A 13,010-nucleotide genomic window follows, 5' to 3' on the forward strand; every position below is an offset into this window, starting at 1 on the left:
GCTCAGGTATCTCGGCCAGGTTGATTTCTTAACTGATTGATGTGGAGGCAGGAAATTCTGGAGATCTAAGCAATGTTAGCATCCTTTGGCTGCTGATTTTCCTAGAAAAATGACCTCTGTCCAGAAATGGCACACTCAGGTCCTGCTTTGTTTGATAAATAATCCCAATGCCCCACTTGCCACATATTTTGGAACATATGTAGTGCAAATAGAGACACAAAAATTTTTTTTACTCATAAAAGCACATTATATGAAACCAAACCAATCCTTCTGGATCCTGAAAGACTTCAATTGTTAAATGTGATTCCAAATTTTCTTAACTGGCAGAAACTGGCTGTATATGCTCACCCTGCAGCTGTTTTGTAAACAGTCAGCATTATTGTTGCAATTAAAACACATGCTTTGGATTTTTCATTTTGACTTTGGCTATCATTGACCATCTCCAACTTCCACTTAAGAAGACTGTTCACCACAAAGGAACTGCACTGCTTTAACATCAGTGAAGATTTGCCAGAGGACCAAATGGTGATGACTGAAATACAGTCTTTGGTGTAACTGGGGGAGTGAGGCTGCACCAAATGAGTAAGTATGTACCAGCTCTGGTTGTACATGCAGTGGAGGGAAGGAACAAAACATCCCCTATGACTGGAACACCATCCCCAAACAATACTAAAAGAAGTGGACTTCCAAGAGCACAGTCCCAGACTTGCAGATTGCCTTTCTGATACTGAAAGCCATTGATGGCATGAAGTGTAACACAGCCCAGAGCATAAAATGAGCATCTCTCAGCTGTCTGGCATCCTTGTGCTTGAAATTTATCAAAAATGGCTCAGCTACTCAGTCTTCTCAGGTTAAAAGTGTTCTTCAGTGGCTTTGCTAGAGTTGCAGTGCTTGCCTCTGGTAGTTAGCAGCAAGAGCACAGTCCTGGGACGCCTTGCTCCTTATGCAGTGATCTGCAGTGTGTGTGTGTGTCTGTCCGCTCATTGGCACACATGGTTCATTAGGGAGCTCTCACTGGACACGTGTTCAGAGTTGATGAGGATCTAATTTGTTTTGCTGTAAGAGGATTCTGTCTAATCATTAGGATGGGGGTCAGAGTTAGGAAACCTGATTGATTCCCCTGCACCTTCCTAGATCTGTCATTTACTGACTCTGTGACCTTTCTCAAGCTATACCAGAATCTTGTGACACTCGTTGTCATCAGCTGGAGCACAGATCCAAATTTAGAAGTTTCTAGGAAGCTGAGAGACATGGGAAGTGATTGCTGCAGTGTGTGTTCTACACTAAATGTGTGGAATATTACCTCAATAACTGTGGTGCTGAGGTCAGATCCTGAGCTGTGCAAAACTAGGAGCCACTTGAAAATATCAGCAGATGACTCTTTGTGCAGCTCTTTGCTAAGAAGCTGTGTTCACTTCTCAGAGTTTGTAGTTTGTATATTGTAGTTTGTATATTACAGTTTGAAGAAGGGCAGGAGATCCTTGTATGAATTGGGCTATACAACTGCAGATTATCTGGGTAAAGCTCCTGAGAAGAAACTGTGAATTAACAGGAGGATGTACAGGAGGTTATCCAGGCTGCAAATCTCTGACCAAATTCATGCTCTCCAAAGAAAGGCACAAGGAGCAGAGATGGAAGCATTTGCCATTTCCAAAACAGCTTGGCAGTCCCCCAGGACTGCAGACAGGCTCTGTTCTTCTGCTGACACAAGAGATGGATGTACATACAAGTGCCATTAGCATTGAAGGGAGGTGCCTACTAAACTTTCCCACGAGCTAGTGGAGGAAAAGGCTTCTAAAGGTATCTCACGAGGTAACAGAAGGCCGTGGCTGCACATGCTACCTCTCTTTAATATCTGCCTGTGATACAGCTGTACACTTACATCACTTGGATGCATCTACTTGACATCTTTTTGTCATTACTCTGTCACAAAGAGACACTTTGGAGCCATGCAGCATGCATGCCCATTATCCTCAGTGCAAGCCTATAAATACACAAATTGCATGTAGCCTGTTTGTATACTGACCCTCAATTCCAGATTGATCAATTGTTGATTCCAAGGACTACAGTCTCCTTTTAATCCTATTTTTATTGAATGTTCATCAGCAGGAATATATGTTTTGAGGTTTTTTTCCTTTTGTGGCTGTTTTTCTGTCTTTTGTAGCAAGCATTAAAGTTTATTTTGGGCAAGGAAAGCTATGCCCTTTGTGACAATGTGTTGTGGAGCTTTATTTAATCCTGTGGTGTATTTGGGTGCATTTTGTTGGGGGAGGGATGGAAGGAGTAAAAGAAAAAGCTGTAGAAATAGTGGAACTGGAGATCTAAACTCCTAGAAGGTGGCAATCTGTTAACTAGTGTTCTTGGGAAAATCTGTCTGTGGTGAAAATAAAGCCCCATCGTTAAAACCCAGTGAATTTTCCTTTTCTGCCCCTGAATGTTGTTAACAATGTTGCACTCTGGTTAAGTAAAAATCTAAAACTGCAGTGAAGTGTTAGTAATCGGTTCCTGAGCAGATTCCCTAATGCTATTCACTTTTCCCTGCTAATCTTCCTGTGTGAGTTATAACAATGCAGCACCAAATGAGAAGGAAATGTCAGGTTATGTTTCAGGGCCAGCCTCCTGCCCACCCTCCATCTGTGCTGATGTCAGTGCTTATTGGAACATATGCTGCCTGTTGCTCACTGACCATCTGTTAGCTGAGCTGATGAAGTGTTCCCGTTGCTGGGACAACCCGGCCCTTGATTGCCAGTGGCACCGCAAACATTTTCTGCTCAGGTTTCACTTTTATCTGTGCTCTGGAATGGCAGCTCAGCCATGGCAGGGGTTATCCCATCCCTGCATTTTCCCTCGGCCTGGGTGGGGAGCGCAGTCAAAATTCAAGGTGCAAGTTTTGGGGCAAACTACTAAAAGGCTGCAGCAGAGCTAATGTGCCTGTGAACTAACTGCTGGCATTACAGCTAGGACACAGGGCCAGGCATGCTATCCAGTGGGAGCCCAGGGTCAAGGGAGCATGTCTGGCAGTGGTTAGAAAGCTTTTGTGAAGAGACTGTGACTGGCATCATGCAGAAACACCCATAGCCCTGAAGACATGCAAGGCTGCAGAGGGATTTTTGGAGAAAAGCAAAAGGCAATTTTCCCCTTGGTTAAGAGGCACTTGTTCTGAGACTTCTGCATGTTGTAGTTGTGCGTGAGAGCCACAGATCTTTTGGGCATAACTGAATCCAAATGTAACAATTTTTTTTATGGTGTGGGCCTCTGTTTAAGCCATAGCAGTGATAAAACCATTTGCCCCCACTCAGCCTTTTAGCCGCTCTGTCTGGTGAGCTTCCCCCTCTCTTAAAAATGTCTACAAACATTAATCAATCCTCATGACAAGCCTGTGGGGCTGGCAGGTGGCATTCTCACTTTAAAGGGGGAGAAGCAAGTGTGAGAGCTGGCACAAGATGGGCGGCATGCCCACCTCCCAGCCTTGCCTGCTGAGATCACTGGAGCAGATTGCCCTTCATTACTCACCAAGAGCCCCAGCCCTGCCATGGTGCCAAGAGGAGCTGCATTCAGACTGAGGGGCTGAGAAGACTCTGTCCTGTCGTTCCTCCTGTCCTATATGTGAAGGGGATAGAGCAGCATCTGATAAACAATGCTGTTGGTGAAGCTGACCACCATCGATAGACTGAAATGTGACAGCCATTAGGATACAGGATTCCCATCTGGATGCTTGGGAATGTTAAATGCTCTGAAGTAGTGAAACATCTTGGCCTTTCTCTTTCTGTGTTGGCGTTCCTCAGTGTTTTCCTCACTGACCCAGGGGTTTTGGTTCCTGGATGGCCTGATCTCTCAGCCTCACCTTTGGAACTGAAGACTATCCCATCATACTTCCCTTTCTCTCAATTTCCTTCCCCCCCAGCCTTGCCTCTTTCAAGTTCTCTGAAAATCTTTTCTCCGATATATTGTCCCTTTACAGTCCCTAGCTTGCAAAAGCAAGCTTTTTAGTCTTTCATCCAGCCTATCCTTTCTGTTTCCTACCTCAATCCAATCGTTCCTGTAGCCTGCCAGTCAGCTGTACTCTGGCTGGCCTTTCTACCAGCTCCCCTTACTTCTCAGGCTTCTAAAATCCCCTTTTCTTCTGTTCCTAGCACAAAATCCTCTTCCCATTTCTGTCAGGTATCCACACCATCTTTTTTTAAGGCTAAGTTGCAAGTTTTTTGGAAAAAAGGCTCTTTATTTTTCATCCTATGCATCAATTAATGTTTTAATTAAATGACTAAATAGTACAATAATGTTGTGTGCTCAGAGGCTACATGACATGTGGTAGAGCTGGATGAGATATGATCCATTCTGACGTAATCTTAGGTGTTAATAATAACATACAATTTCAGCAAATGCTGCTATTTCAGGACGTTCTGGAAGAACAGGATGGTTTTACTCACCCCAGGGACAAACACATGAACAAATTACCACAAAGCCAGTAAGGGTGGGGATTTACATTGCCTCATCTGCTTTGTGGCGAGTGCCTGGTTTTTGGGTCCTATTCTGTGGCACATGTGGGGTAGTGCCCTATGCTTGTGTCAAGCTGCATGCCGGTTCTCTAACCTTGCCTTTATTGTGGTTATGATAAATGCATTTATCTGCAGCTTATCGCAATTACCACAATGGAGCCTGAGCACTCTAAATTCAAACCTTCTCTTGTGACAACTTGTTTCAAGACAGTCTGGTCTGCTTTTAAATCCACTTTGGTGTCCTTGTTGGTTGCCAGAATGGTGCAAATGTGCCAGCATGTAGATGAAAATTAGGCCAATCTTTTCTCCTCTCCAAGAACATCATAGAACTTGGTAGTTTTGGTATCTTTACAGACCTAGACAACTCTGCATTTTGAATCAAAACAAAGCAGAATTTAACACTTTGCTTCAAGATTTGACAGCTTGATTTTTCCTCAGTCCAAAAATATGAAGGAATACTAACATCATAAGCCATTAAAAGTCTAGCCCCCAGCAGGATGGGTAGCTCTCAAATGAAATTGCTATTTTTACCCAGTGCAGAACTGCAAATTTTGTGCAGTTTTTAGGCCCAGATTAAGCAGTGTCACTGCCTTCTACACACGCTGAGAGGATAGATTACGCTGTGCCTTAACTGAGTGCTATTTGAACAGTGAAAGTGGTCAATTAAAGAGCTTTGAAGCCTTGAGATACTACCAGCAAGGTGAGATGAGTCATATATGTGTAATTTACCAGAAATGTGCAATGTCTGTGCCTTTCTAGGGAAGTGTAGGGGCCAAGGGTCTCATTGAAACTCCTGACAGCGATTTCCTTGCTGCCATCATGGGCAACTATGGAATGACTGTTGTCCTCCTCTTGAGCAACGCCGGAGGTCCCTGGTGCTGTGCCTGTTTACAGCACTGGAAGGCAAATTGCAGATGTCTTACTGGAAGCGCAGGTACAGGGTGTGAGGTGCACACACAGCCTCGGCCTGCAGAAAGCAGAGGGGTGCTTACAAATTGCCTGTCTGATGTTGCTTAGGCAGGTGTACCACAGCCAGTTACAGAAGCACTGCTGGGCTGCTAGGGAGGTTCATCAGCTGGGCAATGCTTACTGACATCACTAGAGAAATACTGATTTTTGCCAGCCATGAACCTGATCTCTGCTGTGGCTGGCGTGTCAGGCTCTGCTTAATCTCAGCTTTGACACATTTCCTGAATCTGGATGTCTGGATCCTGTAAGAGCAACAAATGCTTGCACTTGTGTGCTCTAAGGTTGGCAATGAGGAGCTGTTGTGTGTGCTTTTGTGAAAAAATCCTGTTCTCACCCCAGTGCTGGGGGCGGGCTGCCACCAATGCTAGTCATGAGAGGATTTGCCCTGAGCTGCTGGGCTCTGGAGATCACTCTCTGCACAAATTAATTAAAAGATGCCTTAGGTAGGTGTCCAGCCGGCACAGAAGGAACCCAGCTCTGTTACTAGCCTGCAATCCCCGGTTTTCCAGCTGTCACTATGTAATACGGTCTCCCCCTCACGTAATTCCTTCCTGTAGTCCAATAGAAGTCCTTTAAAGAAGAAAAAAAGAAAGAAAGAGGAACAACAAGCAAGTAATCCTGTCATACGATCTGCCCCAGTAGTTTGGGGCCTGTTTCTCTTTCAGGGGCTGTGAGCATGCTTTGAGGTGCACAATAGAGATGCCTTCTCCATTGACTGGGGAGCTCAATGAGCCAAAGTGGGCAGCGGCCCCGGGAGCAGCAGCAGCAGCAGCAGTGGTGCAGCGCAGCAAAGGGCCCAACTGTTAACTGATTTAACACTCTGCCAGCTGCAGTCCCTGAGCTCTGAGAGGAGCGGCGGGCCTTTGAATATTACCTTTCAGCCAATTAGACATATGTCACTTCATAAAACCTCTCGAGTGCGCTCCCGTCGAGGGGAGGAACTGCTGGGGACAAGGAGGGGACTGCATTACCTGCCGCCCTCCCGGCCGCAGTGCCCCTCCCTCCAGGATGAATTTCTAGCTGCTTCTGGAATTATTTTCAGCAGTGAAGCAAATGAGTATGCAGATGTCAAGAGGAGTGCAGGTGCTGAACGCAGAAGCTTGGCCTAACAATCAATGTCACCAAAAAGCAATGTCCCTGAAGTTGTTGGCAGTGGGGAGAGCGCTGGAAGCTGTGTGCTCTGTCACAGGGAGCTGAAGCAGCAGCCACCGTGCCACCAAGCCAGCCACAGCGCCAGGCTCTGCAGGCGTGGAGAGGACGCGACGGCATGAATGTCATGCGTGCTTTTTTCCAGAATCAGTGTGGAAGGAATTGGCTTATTTTCAGTGTCAGTGTTTATCTAGGTCAAAGAAGAGACTTTTTACTCTTTCAGATTAATCTAATATTTTTATTACAGTAAGACTGAAATTTTTATTTCAGTCATGCCTGTCTCTTTATGCTTCTTATATTAAAGCACTCAAAAATGCAATATTAAAAGGCATATTAATTCATGGTAAAATATGGCAGATTATGGTAAATTTTTAAAACAAAATATTTATTAAAATGTGTTTAAAATAATTTGATTACGAAATCCAATTTGATAACAAGTGAAATGAAGCTAAGAAGTTGTGATAAAATTAATAGAATTAAAAGAATTTTCATTGCAATGTAGGAATCAAAGCATCCTGGAGATGGGGGCTCTAATGGACAGAAAGATATTTACTTTAAAATCCTGACCTAAAGCTTTCAAGCTGGCACTTTTTGCTGACACTGTTAGTGAACAGAAATGAGTGAGCAAGAGTTGTGTGAATAAAGCTTGTTTTTCCCACTGAAGATGAGAGATGTTCGTGGAGTTTGCACACTATCAGAGCTCAACAAGAAACTGTGTGTGGCATGCAATAAAAAAGGGAAATAAAGGGATGGTTTTGCTTCCATAACTTGGGAGAGAAGTGCTCAAGCTAAGTTAGGTTGGTTTCTGAATGAGTGTGAGCAATTTATTTAGCTTTGGCTTTTGGTTTTTGGTTTTCTTCCTCAGTCTCTTCAATCATCTTCGCAGTAGGATGTTCTCTGCTTTAAACTTTGAGTGCTCAGTAATCAGGCAGTAGTGATTGTCAAGGGCAATGAGACAAAGTGGGTTTTGGGGTGATCCAAATTTGCAGGAGTAGTCTTCAGGTATTCAGTCTTTTTCACACATGGAGAAAGCCTTGAGCTTAGTTTTTGAAAAAGAAACCCTCTTTTCCATAAAACTTTTCCTTTGCAGTGTTTTGACCGGCTTCAGGCAGTGATGACAGGATTATGGAGTGGTAATATGGAAGCTGGAATGAGAAGCTATTTGGAAGATCTCAGGATTGTAGTCAGGCAAATAATTTAAGCTGGCATAAGTTGTCAGTATTGATAAAAGCAGTAGATCCACCCTTCCTCTGCTTCTAACTGCTTGTTCTCACCCTGTGCTATTCTCTTCCTTCCACAGTACTTTTACTAGCTTAATGGCAAACTGGAGCAGGTTCAGCTAGAGCTGGAAGAGGACAGGGGTGTACCTGAAGCTGTTTTCCCCAGTCTAATTCATTGCATGAATACAAGGTCATGTTCAGTAGGCAGGTTTCCTGTGCCACCAGGATGGACAGCGACAGCCAGGACACAGAGAGACCAGGGCCACCTTTTCCCTGTGTTAGCACTATTTTATTGTCTCCACTGAAATTTATTTAATTTCCATTTAACAATGATACTTTCCCATTCTTAGCAGCTTTGAAAGGATCACCTTTCAAAAGAAGAGAGTTGAGGAGATCTTACAATGTACATGTGTCTTGTCCAGCCAACATCTGGTGAGCCAAGGTCAGGCATTCCTCTGGCTCGTGGTTCCTGTGGTCAAAATTCTTCTGAAGCTCCTCACACGTGTTGCTACATCCAGACTTTGTTTAGATGTGGAAGCTTCCTCAATGTGGTAGTTCAGAGCTGCTAAGCATGCTTTTGTTGACAGCCTTCACTTTATCAGAGTATATAGTTCTTGGCTAAAAAAGTAACTCTGAAAACAAGTAGGGAACTGATAATTTTAAATATACTGTAATAAACAACATTATATTTTCCCTATGTGGAATCATGTCAAATATTTGCTTTACAGATCTTGTATAACATGATTATTCCCTTTTTAATCTTTCTCTGTCAAATCCTCACTGAAGTGATCTTGCAAACTGTTCCTTTCAATCTTTTACTTGTTACAGCTTGGAACTTGCATATCTCTGTGCATTTGAATCCATTACTAATGCATAACCATTCATCAGTTTGGCAGGAATGGACACTACACATCTGTAATTCATAAGCTTCAAGACAGTTTTTGGTGATGATGATTCAGGCATCCACTGAATGTCCAAATTCCCTTTGGCATCAGTTGTCCAGCCATAACTTGCTGGATCCAGCAGAGTGGGTTCACATTGCAGGAATCATCTCCAAATGCCTGCTTAATGGTTTGCACGCAGTTCATGCTGGAATAAGCAATCTTTGCATGGGGGAAGCTGGCTGGAGTAGATTTCATCCCTTTTGGCAGAGAAGGATTGATAATGGCATCAGTTGTTGCACTTTTAGGGACAAACAGATGGCATGTGAATTCTTGTAATTTCTGAAAGAAGCCTGATGAAAGCTCCCAGGGTTGTCCAAACACTGAGAAGTTATATTGATAATGACATTTTCTTTGCATGAGTTCTAAGGCTCCCAGTTTTCCTTTGTCTGAAAAAAACACTAACAGCACTGCATCCCCAGAAGACATGCAGGCCAATCAGTGCCCTGCATGCGTCAGTCCCGGGGGAGCACACCATTATATTTCTGTCAGGGAGTGATGCTTTGTGGCTGTTTTCTGACTTTCTCACGCATTAGCCAAGATCTATAATTCTGCTGGGTTGTGCCCATTGTTCGAGCATGCAGTATAACACACATCTTCCTTCTCTGAGAAGTCCTGTGTTCTTGTGGTGGTCTCTGACTAGGAATAAAGAGAGGATCACAGTGGAATTGAGATGTACTTTACTGTTGTGATTTTCATCCACACCGCCACACTATCTTTAAATAAAGAATTTCATGACATTTGACTTGCTGATGGGACAAGAGAAAAATTTGTCTCCAATTTGGATTTCATGTCCTGCAGTTGTGTCCTTGAAATATTTGCTGGTAGAAGATCCTTTTGGATTTCTCAGTACCTTTTGTTGTTATTGTCTGGTAAATGCTTAACAATGTTTTAACTTTATGACTTTCTGCACCTTCGTATAGTTCAAATGAGCAGAGACGCCTTGTTAACACCACTCAGCCTTTGGACAAGTCTTTGTTAATAACACAGACAGATGGGATAGTGATGGTTTCAGGGGGGCTTTGGTGGATTGCTTTTTTTTCCCCCATCTGACTAAATAAACTAAGTCTTAGTCAAAGAGGTTTATCCGTTGCTCTGTTCTTGCGGATGGGCTTAAGTCTTCCTTCTATCCTGTTAGCATTGTATGAGGAAGCCATGTGCGTTCGACTTAATTCAGTTCTGAGGACTGAAAAGGCCACAGCTCACTCTCACTGCGTACTTTGATGTCTGCTGTCCTCTGTAAAACTGCTCTACACAGCACCACTCGGATGCCTATTGATTTTTACTTGGTTGCTTTCAGCTCAGTGTTCTGCACTAAATTATCTTTGGCAAGCATATCCATCAACAAGTTGTCTGGATATGTGATTTGTTTTCCCTTGTCACTCTGGCTGATGCATACCTAGTGTCTCCTTCAAACCTGGTCTTTTGGGCTCCAAAGGCTTTTTTTCCTCAGCTGAACTATTATTTATTGGTTTTTACTTTTTCTCTTTCAATAGAATCACTCTTGTTTTGAGAAAAAAGTTGCTATCATATCTGGATTGACAAAGACGCTTCATGAAAAATGCAAAGATAGCTTGGTATGCAAAAGGATTTTTCCCAGTGTAATATCCAAAATTTGGATTATCCTTTTGGTATTTTTCAGTGCTGTTATTTTGGTTGCCTTTGCTTGAAAGTAAAATAGCAACACCACCAGAAATTAGTGAACTCTTGCCACAGTTTCTCTATTGAAAACAGCAAGGACCCTGATTCCTTGCAATGTTCCTTGAGCATCAGCACATGGTGTATTACATCTTAGAGGCATTCTGTCTTCTCACGTATTTCACGTGGGGGGTATATTTTGGGGAGCTGTGGGTTTTGAGTTTTGTGGGGTTTTTTTCTTTTTGAAGGCAAATTCATACTACTTGGATCCTGGTTTTTGTTTTTCTATAAATGTCTCCCTGTGCAGCCATTGCTGCTTTAGCCCTTGTACCCAATGACACCCCAGAAGATCTATTTTTGGCCATGGTTATTCATAGTTTTCATAATATCGAATATGTGATGCTTCCCTTTTGTTCAACCCTCAGTCAGTATCCTGAAGCAGAATCTAGTTGCAGATTTAGGCAGCTTTTAGAAGAGTATTTTCAAATGAACAGTCAAATGTGACTTAGAGTTTGGCATTCCAAAATTGTGTGAAGTATTTGGACCATCACACAGTCTCTCTATTGTTTCAGAAATGTTGACTCCTCTCTTCACTGCTTACTTTCACTGGTGTAACAAATTTGCAACAAAAGATGTGTACAGGAGGCAGCAGCAAAGTTCACCATAAGCAGAATGAGCACATGTATAATGAAAACAGATATTGTGGCATTCCATTTTCATTTATTTGGTTACCATCTTGGAAAAGCTAAACCAGATTGAGAGCAGTAATTTGTCATCAAACTGTTAAAACACATAGGTAAGCTCTGTAACAACAGAGCTGCCAAACCAAATAGATGATGAAAAGTCTGATGATTCCTATAAAAAATAAATCATAATAAATCCATCCTAACTTAAAATTTGGCCCTTTGAATTGTACACTTAATTACCAGGGTCATTGATTAAGAAGAAAAGTGCTCTCTTTCCACCTCAGACTACACTCAAACAGGAATAGGAGGAGGAATACAGATATTCTTTACATTATCACTGACTTCCCTTACTCACACTGAGTGTGTGAAATTTTAGCAAAAACACAGAATTTGACAACTTCAGTAAGATACAACAGCAAAATAATGCAAAGATGTTTTGTTCCACCAGAACAAAATCTGTTCCATCAGAACAAATTGCTTTCATTCAAATTTTTGCTTTATTCAACTCATATAAATTTCTGATATTGCTATTATTTTTCTGTCTCCCCTTTAGAATCAGATAGAGAAGACCCCTGCTACTGGATTTTCATGTACATAGTCTTGAAAATTGAAACCTTTCCATTCGTTCTTTACTGTCTCTGTAATAAGAAGTGACTAGATCGATCTGGACCAGAAAATTGTTGAAATTGATATGTTCCTGGGAAGAATTTAATCTTTAATAAAACAACATACTTAGCAAAAACTTATGTGGTTGCAAATACCCTCTTTAGGCCTGGAGAGCAGTATTTTGTAGTGCCATAAATGAAATAAATTTTACCCTCAGAAAGCAACATCCTGTGCAGAACACTGTTAGTACAGTTCTCCCACTCACCCTTCTTTGATCACCTGCATTTGGATGGACAAATATGCAAGACTAAATAATCTGATTAATAAGGTGGATTGACTGCCTGTATAATGTTTTGTATTTTTGCTTTGATTTAAATATTTCAAAAGGCCCATAATGAGCAAGGCAGGGAAACTTGGGAATCATCTAAGCAAATTAATTTAAAATTCAAGGCAAGAAATTCACAGCAAGAATAGAGGAACTTGAGGAGCATGATGTCTGCAGGATTTCTCCTTTGTGTTTGTATACTCTGATGTTTAATTAAATGCTGGCTCTAGTCGAGATTTTTCCCCATGTCTGAGAAATTTGTAATGTCACCCACACAGATTCCCTGCACCTAGTAAGCTTTAGCATTTGATAGGGATTTGTCTTCAGTGAAGCCACAAACAGAACCACCTTCCTCAACCCAGGTGTCTATTTACATAGAGACTTGTAGGAATTTAATAACCTGTAGTGCAATTTCAACTTCCATCAAACCTGGTGGAGAGTGGCCAGTCAACTTGAAGGATATTAAGAGAGCTGAGTATATGTGACTGGGCAAATGTTCAGAAAAAATAATCAACAATATAAACTTGTTTTAAAATGGTTTTAAAATGGTTGTTAAACATCAGGCTTAATGGTTCTAAAACATCATCAGATGTTTGATATTAAACACCTTTGTTTAATAATATTCCATCCTCCTCCTGCTTTTGTTGCAGTTGTGAATCCAAGAGGCTTCAGGCACTTTCTTATCTGCTGATATGTCCATTTAGGAATGTGATGTGAAGGTCGCTTTTTCTAACAGCTTATCTCCTTTGAAAATTTAGGCAGGTACAATGAACATAGACATTGGTCTCCAAATGTGAGGTTTTGTCCTATTTCAAACATACTCTGCGTGCTTGACCATTGGTCATTCTTGCCTATTTTTTTTTCCTATGCTTTGGAAAACTTGAGGGTCATACAGGTAGTATCTTTGTCATAGAGCAGGACAATTAAGGTAATTAGCAAAGCAACCACTCAGTCTGTGTAAAGCAGAGCTGAGGAAAATA

Source organism: Passer montanus, unplaced genomic scaffold, assembly GCF_014805655.1.
Source record: "Passer montanus isolate IOZ18808 unplaced genomic scaffold, ASM1480565v1 scaffold2, whole genome shotgun sequence".
Classification (NCBI taxonomy): Eukaryota; Metazoa; Chordata; class Aves; order Passeriformes; family Passeridae; genus Passer; species Passer montanus.